Source organism: Microcaecilia unicolor, chromosome 11 (assembly GCF_901765095.1).
Source record: "Microcaecilia unicolor chromosome 11, aMicUni1.1, whole genome shotgun sequence".
Classification (NCBI taxonomy): domain Eukaryota; kingdom Metazoa; phylum Chordata; class Amphibia; order Gymnophiona; family Siphonopidae; genus Microcaecilia; species Microcaecilia unicolor.
The window spans coordinates 148719294-148736582 of NC_044041.1; positions in this window are offsets into that span (position 1 = coordinate 148719294).

Here is a 17289-nt window from a genome sequence, read left to right on the forward strand (position 1 = left end):
CAGTAATGAGATGTGAATGTGTGGACAGATGACCACGTCGCAGCTTTGCAAATCTCTTCAATAGTGGCTGACTTCAAGTGGGCTACCGACGCTGCCATGGCTCTAACATTATGAGCTGTGACATGACCCTCAAGAGCCAGCCCAGCCTGGGCATAAGTGAAGGAAATGCAATCTGCTAGCCAATTGGATAATGTGCGTTTCCCCACAGCCACTCCCCTCCTGTTGGGATCAAAAGAAACAAACAATTGGGCGGACTGTCTGTGGGGCTGTGTCCGCTCCAGATAGAAGGCCAATGCTCTCTTGCAGTCCAATGTGTGCAGCTGACGTTCAGCAGGGCAGGAATGAGGACGGGGAAAGAATGTTGGCAAGACAATTGACTGGTTCAGATGGAACTCCGACACAACCTTTGGCAAGAACTTAGGGTGAGTGCGGAGGACTACTCTGTTATGATGAAATTTGGTGTAAGGGGCCTGGGCTACCAGGGCCTGAAGCTCACTGACTCTACGAGCTGAAGTAACTGCCACCAAGAAAATGACCTTCCAGGTCAAGTACTTCAGATGGCAGGAGTTCAGTGGCTCAAAAGGAGGTTTCATCAGCTGGGTGAGAACGACACTGAGATCCCATGATACTGTAGGAGGTTTGACGGGGGGCTCTGACAAAAGCAAACCTCTCATGAAGCGAACAACTAAAGGCTGTCCTGAGATCGGCTTACCTTTCACACGGTAATGGTATGCACTGATTGCACTAAGGTGAACCCTTACAGAGTTGGTCTTGAGACCAGACTCAGACAAGTGCAGAAGATATTCAAGCAGGGTCTGTGTAGGACAAGAGCGAGGATCTAGGGCCTTGCTGTCACACCAGACGGCAAACCTCCTCCATAGAAAGAAGTAACTCCTCTTAGTGGAATCTTTCCTGGAAGCAAGCAAGATGCGGGAGACACCCTCTGACAGACCCAAAGAGGCAAAGTCTACGCTCTCAACATCCAGGCCGTGAGAGCCAGAGACTGGAGGTTGGGTTGCAGAAGCGCCCCTTCGTCCTGTGTGATGAGGGTCGGAAAACACTCCAATCTCCACGGTTCTTCGGAGGATAACTCCAGAAGAAGAGGGAACCAGATCTGACGCGGCCAACAGGGAGCAATCAGAATCATGGTGCCTCGGTTTTGCTTGAGTTTCAACAAAGTCTTCCCGACCAGAGGTATGGGAGGATAAGCATACAGGAGACCCTCCCCCCAGTCCAGGAGGATGGCATCCGGTGCCAGTCTGCCGTTGGCCTGAAGCCTGGAACAGAACTGAGGGACCTTGTGGTTGGCTCGAGATACAAAGAGATCTACCAAGGGGGTGCCCCACACCTGGAAGATCTGTCGCACTACTCGGGAGTTGAGCGACCACTCGTGAGGTTGCATAATCCTGCTCAGTCTGTCGGCCAGACTGTTGTTTACGCCTGCCAGGTATGTGGCTTGGAGCACCATGCCCTGACGGCGAGCCCAAAGCCACATGCTGACGGCTTCCTGACACAGGGGGCGAGATCCGGTGCCCCCCTGCTTGTTGATGTAATACATGGCAACCTGGTTGTCTGTCTGAATTTGGATAATTTGGTGGGACAACCGATCTCTGAAAGCCTTCAGAGTGTTCCAGACCGCTCGTAACTCCAGGAGATTGATCTGCAGATCGCGTTCCTGGAGGGACCAGCTTCCTTGGGTGTGAAGTCCATCGACATGAGCTCCCCACCCCAGGAGAGACGCATTCGTAGTCAGCACTTTTTGTGGCTGAGGAATTTGGAAAGGACATCCCAGGGTCAAATTGGACCAAATCGTCCACCAATACAGGGATTTGAGAAAACTCGTGGACAGGTGGATCACGTCTTCTAGATCCCCAGCAGTCTGAAACCACTGGGAAGCTAGGGTCCATTGAGCAGATCGCATGTGAAGGCGGGCCATGGGAGTCACATGAACTGTGGAGGCCATGTGGCCCAGCAATCTCAACATCTGCCGAGCTGTGATCTGCTGGGATGCTCGCACCCGCGAGACGAGGGACAACAAGTTGTTGGCTCTCGCCTCTGGGAGATAGGCACGAGCCGTCCGAGAATCCAGCAGAGCTCCTATGAATTCGAGTCTCTGCACTGGGAGAAGATGGGACTTTGGATAATTTATCACAAACCCCAGTAGCTCCAGAAGGCGAATAGTCATCTGCATGGACTGTAGAGCTCCTGCCTCGGATGTGTTCTTCACCAGCCAATCGTCGAGATAGGGGAACACGTGCACTCCCAGCCTGCGAAGCGCCGCTGCTACTACAGCCAAGCACTTCGTGAAAACTCTGGGCGCAGAGGCGAGCCCAAAGGGTAGCACACAGTACTGGAAGTGACGTGTGCCTAGCTGAAATCGCAGATACTGTCTGTGAGCTGGCAGTATCGGGATGTGCGTGTAGGCGTCCTTCAAGTCCAGAGAGCATAGCCAGTCATTTTCCTGAATCATGGGAAGAAGGGTGCCCAGGGAAAGCATCCTGAACTTTTCTTTGACCAGATATTTGTTCAGGGCCCTTAGGTCTAGGATGGGACGCATCCCCCCTGTTTTCTTTTCCACAAGGAAGTACCTGGAATAGAATCCCAGCCCTTCTTGCCCAGATGGCACGGGCTCGACCGCATTGGCGCTGAGAAGGGCGGAGAGTTCCTCTGCAAGTACCTGCTTATGCTGGAAGCTGTAGGATTGAGCTCCCGGTGGGCAATTTGGAGGTTTGGAAACCAAATTGAGGGTGTATCCTTGCCGGACTATTTGGAGAACCCACTGGTCGGAGGTTATGAGAGGCCACCTTTGGTGAAAAACTTTCAACCTCCCCCCGACCGGCAGATCGCCCGGCACTGACACATTGATGTCAGCTATGCTCTGCTGGAGCCAGTCAAAAGCTCGTCCCTTGCTTTTGCTGGGGAGCCGAGGGGCTTTGCTGAGGCGCACGCTGCTGACGAGAGCGAGCGCGCTGGGGCTTAGCCTGGGCCGCAGGCTGTCGAGAAGGAGGATTGTACCTACGCTTACCAGAAGAGTAGGGAACAGTCTTCCTTCCCCCATAAAAACGTCTACCTGTGGAGGTAGAAGCTGGCTGCCGGCGGGAGAACTTGTCGAAAGCGGTATCCCGCTGGTGAAGCTGCTCTACCACCTGTTCGACCTTCTCTCCAAAAATATTGTCCGCACGGCAAGGCGAGTCCGCAATCCGCTGCTGGATCCTATTCTCCAGGTCAGAGGCACGCAGCCTTGAGAGTCTGCGCATCACCACACCTTGAGCAGCGGCCCTGGACGCAACATCAAAAGTGTCATACACCCCTCTGGCCAGGAATTTTCTGCACGCCTTCAGCTGCCTGACCACCTCCTGAAATGGCTTGGCTTGCTCAGGAGGGAGCTTGTCCACCAAGCCCGCCAACTGCCGCACATTATTCCGCATGTGTATGCTCGTGTAGAGCTGGTAAGACTGGATTTTGGCCACAAGCATAGAAGAATGGTAGGCCTTCCTCCCAAAGGAGTCTAAGGTTCTAGAGTCCTTGCCCGGGGGCGCCGAAGCATGCTCCCTAGACTCTTAGCCTTCTTTAGGGCCAAAACCACAACTCCAGAGTCGTGAGGCAACTGAGTGCGCATCAGCTCTGGGTCCCCATGGATTCGGTACTGGGACTCGATCTTCTTGGGAATGTGGGGATTACTTAGAGGCTTGGTCCAGTTCGCCAGCAATGTCTTTTTCAGGACATGATGCATGGGTACTGTGGACGCTTCCTTAGGTGGAGAAGGATAGTCCAGGAGCTCAAACATTTCAGCCCTGGGCTCGTCCTCCACAACCACCGGGAAGGGGATGGCCGTAGACATCTCCCGGACAAAGGCCGCAAAAGACAGACTCTCAGGAGGAGAAAGCTGCCTTTCAGGGGAGGGAGTGGGATCAGAAGGAAGGCCATCAGACTCCTTGTCAGAGAAATATCTGATGTCCTCCTCCTCCTCCCACGAGGCCTCACCATCGGTATCAGACACAAGTTCACGAACCTGTGTCTGAAGCCGTGCCCGGCTCGACTCCGTGGAAACACGGCCACGGTGTGAGCGTCGAGAGGAAGACTCCCTCGCCCGCACCGGCGAAGCTCCCTCCGCCGACGTCGTCAGGGAGCCTTCCTGGGAGGCGACAGCAGTCGGTACCGCAAGCGGCATCGATGTCGGAGACCTCACCCCGGGCAAGGGGCCAGCCGGCGCCTCACTCGACGGTACCGGTGGCGCAAGCACCCCCGGTACCGGAGGGGAAGGGCGCAACAGCTCTCCCAGGATCTCTGGGAGAATGGCCCGGAGACTCTCGTGCAGGGCGGCTGTGGAGAAAGACATGGAAGCCGATGCAGGTGTCGAAGTCAGAGTCTGTTCCGGGCGTGGAGGCTGTTCCGGGCTGTTCAAGGTGGAGCGCATCGACACCTCCTGAACAGAGGGTGAGCGGTCCTCCCGGTGCCGATGCTTACTGGGTGTCGACTCCCTCGGCGACCCAGAGCTCTCGGTACCGACGCGGGAAGGAGACCGGTGTCGATGCTTCTTTGACTTTTTCAAACGAAACATGTCACCGGAGCTTCCCGGTACCGACGAGGAGGACGTAGAATCCAGCCGTCGCTTCCTCGGGGCCGAGGCCGAAGAAGGTCGGTCTCGGGGGGCTGTACCGCAGGAGCCCTCAGGGTAGGGGGAAACCCACCCGAAGGCTCACCGCCACCAGCAGGGGAATGGACTTGCACTCCAGTCGAAGCACCACCGTCCGACGACATCAGCACTAGTGGAGGTCCCGGTACCACCGACGCCGACGCAGCCTTCCGATGTCTCGGCCCCGACGATGCAGAGGGTCGATGCCTCGATGCAATCGATACAGTCGCGGCCGAGGGCGGAGGTCTTGACGCTGTCGACGTCGATGCACTCGATACTTCCGGTGCCGATGCCGACGAAGAGCCCGAGAACAATACGTTCCACTGGGCCAATCTCGCTACCTGAGTCCTTTTTTGTAAAAGGGCACAAAGACTATAGGCCTGCGGGCGGTGCCCAGCCCCCAGACACTGAAGACACGACGCGTGCCTATCAGTGAGCAAGATTACCCGGGCGCACTGGGTGCACTTCTTGAAGCCGCTGGGAGACTTCGATGACATGGGCGGAAAAATCACGCCGGCGAAAGCAAAACTCATAATTGCGGTAAGGCACCAAAAAGAGGGGGAGAAAAAACTCGACCCGAGGCCTCAAAAGGGCCTACCCCGAAAACGAAAGAAAACTTAACGGGGCAAAAACTGGAAATACGGGAAGGGGAAAAAGACCGAAAGGCCCTTCTCCGAAATCCCTTGTTTTAGTAGCGAAAAGTCAAAAGACGCGCGAGGGTCAACTTAAGTCAACTTAAGGGGCACGAACGGCGCAAACACGACCGTACCGAGCGCGGACAAAAGAAGACTGACGAACACGAGCCGGTTCGGGCGGGAAGACGGCCGCGCATGCGTGGTGCACATGGGCGCGCGAGGACTAGCAAAGGCCTTTGCTAGTGAAGTTTCCGATTGGAGGGGCTGCCGTGGACGTCACCCATCAGTGAGAACAAGCAGCCTGCTTGTCCTCGGAGAAATAGAGGGTTTACAACCACTTAGCTTTTTGTGCTTTCATGTCCACGAAATTAGTAATTAAATCTTTGATATCTAACTGGGCACATATATCATTCTCAATAGCAATCATGGCAAGGCTTACAAGCCTTTCTTGCGAAACACTTGATCGCAAATAATTTTTTATGATTTTTAACCATGAAAATGATCGCTCACCACTTGCTACACTGACAGGAATTGTCAGCAATATTCTTAGAAACAAATTGCTATACATTGCAAAATAAGATAGCAGATGTAAATTCTCAAAGTGGACATATTCCAAACACTAAAATGAAAATAAAATGATTTTTTTCTACCTTTGTTGTCTGGTGACTTGATCATGCTGGCCTAGTACCTGATTCTGCTGCTATCTGTCCTCTTAACTCTGTTTCCAGGGCTTCCTTTCCATTTATTTCTTTACTTTCCTCCTTTCTTCTTCATTTCTTGCCTTACATCCGTAAGTAAAAGCTGGGTCCTCTGCAGACTGTCCAGTGGATCCAGCTTCTGCCTATTTTCTCCATCCATGTGCAGGTTTTCTCCCTTTTCCCTCATCTCATCTCCTTCCTCTCTCTTCCCTCCCCTTCATCCATGCCCAGCATTTCTTCTCTCTCCCTTCCCCTCCATCCAAGTCCATCCATGTCCATCCTTGTCCCTCTCTGCCCTTCCCTTCCCTCCATCCATATCCAGCAATTCTCCTCTCTCCCCTCCACTCCATGTCCAGCAATTTCTCCTCTCTCCCTGGGCCCTGGCCTCCCATCCATGTCCATCCATGTCCCTCTCTGCCCTTCCCTCCTCCATCCATATCCAGCAATTCTCCTCTCTCCCCTCCATTTCCAGCAATTTCTCCTCTCTCTCCCTGGGCCCTGACCTCCCATCCATGTCCATCCTTGTCCCTCTCTGCCCTTCCCTCCTCCATCCATATCCAGCAATTCTCCTCTCTCCCCTCCCCTCCATTTTCAGCAATTTCTCCTCTCCCTGGGTCCTGCCCTCCCATCCATGTCCTTCCTTGTCCATCAATGCTCCTCTCTGCCCTTCCCTCCTCCATCCATCCATTATGCATCCATATCCGGAATTCTCCTCTCTCCCCTGCCCTCCCATGTCCACCTGCCCGCCCTCTGAGTTTGGTTTCTTGTATTTAATTTTAATTTACCTCCATCGTGGCGGCAGCTGTGCAGCGTCAGTGAAAGCGTTGCCGACGTCTCCAGCCTTCCCTTCCCGCTCGTTCGTTCCCTCAGTATCCCGCCTTCTTCTGACGTCATTTCCTTGTGAGGGGGGGACACTGAGGGAACGAACAAGTGCGAAGGGAAGGCTGGAGACATCGGCATCACTTTCACTGACGCTGCTCAGCTGCTGTGATGTCTGAAGTAAATTTAAATAAAAGGGCTGCTGTCAGGGTCCGGGAGCTGAGGTAAGCGGCGAGGGTAAGCATGGCGCGGCGGCGCCCTCCAGAGGTCGGTGCCCCCCTGCGGTGCTTATCCCGCTTACCGTGTTGGCACAGCCCTGGGAGCTGGTGGGGTGGGTGCTGCACCAGTGGCTGGGGAGGTGGACAATCTCAAGGTCCTCCTCTTAGCCGGTGGTTCCTGTGCACTGGAGGAAGTGGACGCCAGTTCTTGGTGCTGCATCAGGGTTGGAGTTGGTGGTGTGAGGTGACAGTGCAGGCCCTCGAAGCTATGCTTCAGCCGTTGGAGTTGCTGGAGTATAGCATGTTGGGCCTGTACCGCTTCCTGGTGTGCTTCCCTCTGAGCCTGGAGTGCCTCCTGGTGTGCCTCCCTCTGAGCCTGGAGTGCCTCCTGGTGTGCCTCCCTCTGAGCCTGGAGGGCTTCCCGCTACAGCTGTAATTTCTGCTGCCGGTACTCGTGCATGTGCACAATGTGCCACAGCAATTCAGTGGCCATAAGCAGTAGTTGCCTCCTCTGGGTGGATGGCCTCTGCCGATGAGGTGGCTCCCTTTCTGCATCTTCATCAGCGAAGGCTACAGGTGGTGCAGGTACATCCTCTACTGCTGCTTCTGCAGGTGGTGGAGGTAGAGCCTCTACTGCTGCTGTAGTGTATTGCCGGGACTGGAGGCCACTAGGGACAGCCTCATCAGAGTCATCACCTGTATAGCAAAACGGGTGGAAGTGTGTTGGTGTAAATAACCTTCTTTTGTTTTTCAGCATTCATATACATTGCCACACACTTGATGACCCAGCAAAGAGATGGTGAGGAGGAATGGGATTGGCACCGATGTGAAAGAGAGCCCCACAGGCAGCTGGGTAGAGGTGGTGGACAGAGAGTCAAGAGAATGACACCGCTCACAAATTCTGGACAAGCTTTTTGTTGTATATTTGTTTAAGTGAAGGACATATGTGCATGTCTTCTTTTACCACTGACTTGCTAGACTGCCTAGAACTGCTTTATGACCCAGGTTGCTTGCTCCTTTACTTTAATGCAAGTGGGCCACAGTGGCTACAGCACAGAGGTGTGGGAAGGAAATATGCAGAGTTTGACGATGGGAAAAGAGGAGGGAGTGGGGAAGGGTCCCCAAGCTGTGAAGCACTGGTAACCTACACACACTACTACTACTACTAATCAAATAGAGCTTACAATCTAATAAAGACAGACAGACAGGATAAGTAAGAGGTAAGGGAATGACTAAGGTGCGGATAGTGAGTAAGGGTACTGAGCAAGTGAGTAGTGGTTAGGAGTTAAAGGCAGCATCATAAAGGTGGCCTTTTAGTCTACATTTCAACACAGAGACACACATTGCTGAAACTCCAACCCCCACCTCCCTCCTCCTGTCCCCAACTTGTGTAACACCGTGTAGTGCAGCACAACAGATACCCCACCTTCATAATGGTCAACCTACCTGAGCTGTCTTGAGGTGTCAAGGGCCCCGATCCCATGGATCCCCTCCTGGGGTAAGAGGCCGTGAATCCTGCGCTCCAAGGGGGTGAGGTTACCGATGTCATCTGCTGGGGGGTTCCTCCTCACATCCCACTTCAGCTTGCGCCACTTGTGTTTACAGTCTTCCACGTCTCGCCCACAATGAAAGACTGCATTCAGCCGGTCCCTTACCGCCTCCCATTCCCACTGCTTTGTAGTGGCAGCGAGCCTCTGGCCTGTGGGAGTGAAGAGATTGCTGTGTCTTCTCTCGATCTCCTGCACCAGTAGCTCCACCTCACCATCACTGAAATTCCCCTTCCGGGTTAGGGGCTGTCGTGGCGCCATTGTACCAATGAGATTGGAAAAAACGGAGAGGGACGCCTAAATACTCGGCCATGGACGCCCATGTAGGAACGGGATAGGCGGGCCTGAGATGGGCGGACTAATTTCGATTATGCACAAAATCCCTAAACGTCTCCAGCTGATCTAATGATTTGGGCCGCATGATTCGATTATGGGTAGGGCACTATAGGCGTCCCCACCTGCATTCCCTTTATTGATGGCCCTTTAAAACGCCATTCTTTGTGCTTGCACCTTTGCGGTTTTTCTTTACATTATGGGGTGGTAATTCACAGTGTTTTATCCTTCACTTATAGAAACCTTGGTTTTTGACACTGTATGCTTTTGTACACCTGGTGAGTTTTGGGGGTTGGTATTTGTGGTTGCCCTCAGCCAGCACCACTTCCGTTTGCACTCCCTTACTGTCTCCCATTCTCTGTGCCTGGTTGTAGCAGCCAGTTTGTGGGAGCGAAGAGATTGGTACAATGGCACCAAAACAAGTGCCCACTGGTAAGGGTAATTTGACTGCTCCAGAAATATAGCTACTGGTCCGGGAGATAAAAGACACACCAATCATCTACACAATCTTGAAACAGAAGTTCAAGGTAAGCTCATACTTCTCAGCCACCTCTTCTCTTTCTGCTTATGATCAAGGACTCTCCATTCACAGTGGTCAATGTCCGGGCTGGGATGACTGTCTACGATTCATTGGACAAAGCATTGAAAGTGCGAGGACTGAATCAAGGCTGTTGTGCAGTATACAGGTTGATTGAAGGGTAAGAGGGATACTGGTAATTCTACACTACCTCTGGCTTACTCTGGAATAGCAAGGGTTACTGCAGGGCACAGTTCAGGTACATTGGCAGAGCAATGTATGTTGGGGGAGGGTTTACTTTATTTATAAACAACAAAATATTAGGGGGGGGGGGGGTCACTACGCAGTGAGTGGAGTAAGATTTGTGCTTTGCTTGCTTTGAGGTCCATTCTCCTAATCCAGCATCATCAAACATAAACTGGGCATTTGCGATCCTTCAAACCTGGCTTTGCCAGTGGCAGCAGCAGCTATTAACACTTGCCGCCTGCAGACATCTCCGGAACCTTCCATCTGCCATGTGCCACCCATGCAGAAACGAAGTGAATTAGAGGGGGTGGAATGCAGCAGAGAGACTTTGCTGATAAATCTGTCCATTAAAGTACCTGACATCCTTTAGGCTGTCTCTCTGCTGCATTCCACCCCCTCTAATTCACTTCGTTTCTGCATGGGTGGCACATGGCAGATGGAAGGTTCCGGAGATGTCTGCAGGCGGCAAGTGTTAATAGCTGCTGCTGCCACTGGCAAAGCCAGGTTTGAAGGATCGCAGGTGGAGGGGAGAGGAGGAAGGAAGTGGAGAAAGGAAGAGAGAAGAGACGCTGAACCCATGGAGGGGGGAGGAATAACAACACTGCAAACTTTACCGAAAACAAAACAACAGATGGTATGGTGGCAGGGCTGAGGATTCACTGGATATCTGGAGGCCCTGACTGCACACCACTGTATATTTTTAAAGTGTTTGGTACCCTGGAGGGAGGGGGGGGGGGGGGGGGAGGGCCCGAGGGAGGTTCTTGTTTTGTGGCAGAAAACTGTTATGCCAATACCAGTTAGTACTATAGAGTCTGTGGACTGTGAGAGTTCCAGCAATGTATTTCCAGCTCCTAATTGTCCAGCTACATGTCAACACCAATGGGTTAGATCCACCGATAAATCACAGCCAGTTTTCAGTAGGATCACACTAGGTGCAGCCTGGAGCTAGTCAGAGAAAACTAACAACTTATAGCAGCAGCTTCAGAGAGCATTTTCCATCTCACAGATAGGCTGCAGAGAATACCTTCTCCTGCTTTAGACTTAGCCTGGCCTCAGAATGACATCCTATAGTATATCTCCTATCAAACTGAGCTCTCTTTTTCATCAAGCACTGCCATTTCCTCCCCTCACCCTCCCCACTGACAGTTTGAACTTCGTGGGTGTGGCTTGGATCTCTTTCAGGGAGAGAAAACTAACAACTTATAGCAGCAGCTTCAGAGAGCATTTTCCATCTCACAGATAGGCTGCAGAGAATACCTTCTCCTGCTTTAGACTTAGCCTGGCCTCAGAATGACATCCTATAGTATATCTCCTATCAAACTGAGCTCTCTTTTTCATCAAGCACTGCCATTTCCTCCCCTCACCCTCCCCACTGACAGTTTGAACTTCGTGGGTGTGGCTTGGATCTCTTTCAGGGAGAGAAAACTAACAACTTATAGCAGCAGCTTCAGAGAGCATTTTCCATCTCACAGATAGGCTGCAGAGAATACCTTCTCCTGCTTTAGACTTAGCCTGGCCTCAGAATGACATCCTATAGTATATCTCCTATCAAACTGAGCTCTCTTTTTCATCAAGCACTGCCATTTCCTCCCCTCACCCTCCCCACTGACAGTTTGAACTTCGTGGGTGTGGCTTGGATCTCTTTCAGGGAGAGAAAACTAACAACTTATAGCAGCAGCTTCAGAGAGCATTTTCCATCTCACAGATAGGCTGCAGAGAATACCTTCTCCTGCTTTAGACTTAGCCTGGCCTCAGAATGACATCCTATAGTATATCTCCTATCACCTTCTCCCACTACTCCAACCAGAGTTACACCTAATCACACTGACCACCCTTCAACATCTTCTGTCCTTCTGTGACTGTTCTCTTGTGCTTGACTGCTTAAATATTTTAAATTTAAATGCTTTACTTTTTGTCTATTAGATTGTAAGCTCTTTGAGCAGGGACTGTCTTTCTTCTGTGTTTGTACAGCGCTGCGTACACTTTGTAGCGCTCTAGAAATGTTAAATAGTAGTAGTAGTAGTATTTCTCTAAACCTCCAGCAGATGGTGCATGTTGGACTGATGCAGCAGTTTTTTTTTATTTTGCTGAGCCTAAATCCCACAGTCTTAAGCCACAGCTGGTGCTCTGCTCTGCTGATTGAGTCCTGAAGCTGTTTTTCTGGGGGTTGAGCAGTTGGGGGGAAGAGGGGGGGGTGGTTGGGAGGCGAAGATAGGGGAGGGCAGACTTATACGGTCTGTACCAGAGCCGGTGATGGGAGGCGGGACTAGTGGTTGGGAGGCGGGAAATACTGCTCGGCAGACTTATATGGTCTGTGCCCTGAAAAGGACAGGTACAAATTCTAGGTAAGGTATACACATATGAGTTTGTCTTGGGCAGACTGGATGGACCATGCAGGTCTTTTTCTGCCGTCATCTACTATGTTACTATGTATATACTGTGCATTCAACTGTTACCTCTCTTTTCACCAGGTTGCTGTGCAGTGGTAATAGTAGTGATGCTTGGAGACCATCAGGGCTGTACTGTGTGGTTTAGCTGTAGGTCCTCAATGCTGTGGGCCAGCTGTTGGAGCTGCTGTACTGCTTCCCGGTAGGTTCCATCCTTCTTTATGTGGTGAACCCCAGTCCCCATTTATGAAGTGCCCACCCATTCTGAAGTTTGCTGGGAGGGGAGGGGGGAATAATATATGCAATGAATGTCTTAACCACATTATCACACACAGTCCTACAATCCTCCATAGTTATGGAACAACAACATTTCTAACATGTAGCCTGCAAACTAGTTTCAAGGTGGCCACAGGTGCCTACTGAGCCCTTAAGTCATGGTGAGGGAGATGGTTTGTGATTACAGGTCTCAACCCAAATTACTTGCAGGTGGCTACAGCTTGGTGGTTCCAGTGGCCTAGTGGTTAGCGCACCAGCCTTGTAATCCAAAGGTTGCCAGTTCAATTCCCACTGCTGCTCCCTGTGATCTTGGGCAACTCACTTAACCCTCCATACTTAGAGCCATCCTGGGACAGAGAAATACCCTGAATGTAACTCACCTTGAGCTACTACTGAAAAAAGTGTGAGCAAAATAATTAAAAACATATTTATTTATGTCCCCTAGCCTGTGCCCTTGTGTACATGTTGTATTATATTGCAGTTGTGCTGAAGTAACCATCCATCTAATGGTTTTAACACTCTATTCCCTTTTCTCCTCAGCACTATATACCATTGTTGATGCATTGAATGTGAAAAAATGACCCAGCTGCTTGTAGGTCCTTGGTGGCCCCCACCAATGTGGTGTGGTTGTGGGTAAGGGTGTCTGGTGATCAGAGAGCAAACATCATCTATGCACTACCTAGGGTTATCTGCAAGTTTCTACTTGGCAGATCACTAGTGCTAGACAACAAATCTATTATTTACAGCACTCTATGCTGTGGGGCTCTATGGTAAGGGGGGAGAGAGGCTGGATGGCCATTTGTGTTCCTCAACAGGAATGGTCACCCAGCCTCCCCTCCCTGCTCCTACAGCCATGCAGGTTGGAATGAACAGGTGGGCTTCTGTATGGCCACACTTATAACCTCACATGTACCACATTTCCTTTTGCACACTTCACATGTCATGCAATCCTCTCACATCAACACCAGCATTTGATAATATGTAATGCACAAGGTAGAGATACACGTACCCTGTTATATGAAATATATACAACTTATATTTAACGAAAACTGGGTACAAATTCTCCCAACCCCCCCCCCCCCCTAATCTTTCAAGGGCGGCCACACCCTCTTTGCAAAACCCTTTGTAGCAGGGTAATGAGCAGCACCACAAGCACCCTCAGTGGCCTTTGGAGCTGCTCATTACCCTGCCTTATGGCTGCGACCTCCTGCAGCAACTGATTCTGCCCATCTACCAGCTGCTGCAGGAGGCGCAGGGCTGGGCCAGGGGTTGGAGCAGGGGATGGGGCTGGAGCAGGGGATGGAGCTGGGGAAGGGGATGGAGCTGGGGAAGAGGATGGGACTGGGCCTGGAGCAGGGGATGGAGCTGGGGAAGAGGATGGGTCAGGGGATGGGGCTCAGGAAGGGGATGGGGGTGGGGATGGAGATGGGGAAGGGGATGAGGCTGCAGGTGGTGGGGCCTCCTCCTCTATGATGGCCTCCTCTATGACGGCCTCCTCCTGGCCCTCCTCGGCCACCTCCTCCTCCTGCTGCTGCTGGCGCCCTGTATATGTAAAAGGATTGTGGTTGAGAGCAGCACATCCAACATCGCTTGCATAGTGCAGGAGCTGAGTGGCCTGAGGCGGGGGATGGGGAAAGGTATTGTGAGCCCTGGCCTATACCCATGGAGTGTGAGATGCATGAGATGACATGACAGGAAACCTTGGAAGCTGGTCTGACACACAACACACAGGACAGGATATGATGGCAGACCCCACTCATTGATCAGCAGCATGTTTGCATTATGATTTGTGACTAGGGTTGGTTGACCTGTTTTTGTTCTTTGCATTGTTTTTTTTTTTTTTTTTTTGGGGGGGGGGGGGGGGGGGGGGGGGGGGGTTAGCACATAACTTTAATATGTGGCAATGACATCCACTAAGAGTAGGACCTCAGGCAGGACTACCAAGAACCAATACCCACCCACCCACCCACCCCAGAAAGGGGGGATACAGAAGTGAGGCATGTCATCTCATTCATCTCAGACAAGGTTACTTGGAAGTTGCAGCCACACTCATGGGAGGGCAGCTGCAACCTCAGGCCTTGATCTGGGTGTTATGACTTACTAGTTGCCTATTAGCCACATGGGAACTGATATTGTATAGGACACTTGCATTATTACATAACGAAATTTACACATGAGTACAGGTGTCCTGTTTTTAATACGTACGTTGAGACCTCATGCGGCGTCACACAGCCCTGATTATTTGAGGGCTCTCCCACCCAGTGCTTTTTTTGTGCCGGTATGCGCCGGTACGGTGTACCGGCACCTTTTTAAAATTGTCAGCTGACAGCACTCTCTCGGGACTTCGGAGTCTCTCGCTATGGCAGGCAGGCCCAGCAACAGCACGCACCCGATAGCTACAAAGACGTCACCTGATCGATGGCACGTGCATGTTGTCAAGCCAGGTCCTGATCTTGCCGGCTGCCTTGTGCACTCACTGCTGTCGGATTGTCGCGCAGGAGAGAAGTGAAACAAGCGCTCACCGGCACCACTGCTCCCTCCGAGTCGGTTCCGAAGATGTAAAAAAGCGCCTGCAACAGGCAGGGTTCAGCTGAGCACCTAAGCCTGTTTTTTAAATTTATTTTATTTTATTTTTGTTACATTTGTACCCCGCACTTTCCCACTCATGGCAGGCTCTATGCAGCAGGCAATGGAGGGTTAGGTGACTTGCCCAGAGTTCACAAGGAGAGCTGCCTGTGCTGGGAATTGAACTCAGTTCCTCAGTTCCCCAGGACCAAAGTCCACCACCCTAACCACTAGGCCACTCCTCCACTGCCGCCTCCTTCCCCCCCCCCCCCCCCCCCCCGCAACACATCAGAAAGGCTGGTTCAGCCAGGGCAGCAAGCAGCTCCTCCAACACCACCCCCGAGGTTCCAGACTGCTGCTAGACTTTTACAACCCCCCAGGCTCCTAGACAGCTGCGCCCCCCTCCCTGTGGCTCCTCAAGAGGACAAGGACAACTGGACAAGTGTCTGCTGTGGGCACGGACCCCCCCCCCCCCCCCCCCCCAGGCTCTGGAAGGCAAGGTAAGAAAAATGGGCCTGAAAAAACTGAAGGGATGGGAATGGTTGAGGGGCTGAATGGGGGTGGGGGAAGTGGACAAAGTTGGAATTATGTTGGATGTGTGGTAGACAGGGGGATCAGTATGGGGGGGAGGAGATGCAGATGCCACACTATGGAGGATGAGTAGGGCTTGGAGGTAGGGTAGGGCTGGTCTGGGCTACAGGGAGGAGTGGGGCAGGGCTGATGTTGAGCTACAGAGATGGATGGGGGCTGGGAAGGTTAGGGTTGGTTGATTCTGGACTATAGGGATAGATAGATGATGTTGTATTTTGTGTTATTGCTGCTGCCATTCAAATTTCATAGACTTCCTACAATATTTTATTAGCCCTGCCAAAATTCTGAGCATGTACCTGAGCAGGTGGCTGAAAAAAAATATGGATGGCATGTGGAAGGAAGAAGGGGCTGTAAAAAAAAAAGGTGGATGATAATTGTGGGGGCTGTAAGAAAGTGGATGTTAGGTGGGCTGGGAAAATATGGATGGCATCTGTGTACAGAATGGTGGGCTGTAATATTGGTTAAATTATAAATTGACTGACTTTATCTTGTTGGGCAGACTGGATGACCATACAGGTCTTTATCTGCCGTCATTTACTATGTAAACTATGTAAAATGACAAACTTGCAAACTTGCAGAATTTGCAAATGTTGTGTGCAGAATTTTGAATTTTTTGTGCATGATTTTAAAGTTTTTGGCACAGAATTCTGGCAGTAGTATTATTTGCTGTTTTGATCATTGCTGCTTGCTGAGCTGAAAGTATTGCTCACAACATTTCATCTGCCTTTTAGTCCGATGCCCAGTTTTGTGAGCTGGAAAAGACCAGGGCTGAGGATCATGTGTTTTCTTAGATTCTGTCCTTTCTCAGGCACCCAGTCTGCCCATCCATGCCATCTGCTCTCCCTTTCCATCCCTTACAGATCCTGTGTACTTGTTCCAAGCTTTCCGGAACTCAGATAGAGTTTTAATCTCCACCACCTCCACCGGGAGGCTGTTCCACAAATTTACTACCCCTTCCATGATGAAGTAATTCCACAGGCAGTGGTGTGCTGGTAAATTTTTAACTACAGGCTCTCTCACTGGGTATAACCAGCCCTGCAATTTGGTGGGGGGGGGGGGGGGGGCGCAGAGGGTGGACTGGCCCCAGTCCACCTCTGTGCCCCCCACCAAATTGCAAGGCTGGCTATACCTCGGGGGGGGGGGGGGGGGGGCAATGCATTACTCTCTCCAGGAAAAAAAACATTAAAATCTCCCAGGTTCCAATCTAATTCATGTTTAATGAGAGATAAGAATCATAAGATAGATAGAAACTCTGAATGTTGAGCACCTCATTATCATAACCTGATGTCTGTTTTAGTGGCTCTTTACCAGGAGAAAAAAAAAAATCTCTGCATGAATATAACACGTGCTAGGGTGTCCCTATAACGAGCCCTTCCAAATGACACACCTATTACGATTTATAACAAATTACTACTCTATTTATGAAAAGTTATTCTGTTATTATACTTCCTCTGTGTACATCCGAATGCACAAGCCGGAATGTTTGAAAATGTAAATGAACTGAGATTAAATAAAAATTCACAATTTTTAAATTGTATCCTCACCTGACTATTCCAGACCTCCTCCCCACTCCCCCAGTCCCCTGAGCCTCAGGGTCCCGGCACATACCTGAATTGAAGCTACCCTGCTGGTCTAGTGGATTCTTCTGGGCAGGAAAGATCCCCAGTCTTTCTGCCCACTGCCGGCGCTGACCCTCCTGCAGCCACATCTTCTTTAAAATGGCTGTCGAGACTTACAACGGTGGCCTCGCTATGTGGCTGCAGGAGGGTCAGCGCTGGCAGCGAGCAGGAAAGACTGGGGATCTCTCCTGCCCAGAAGAAT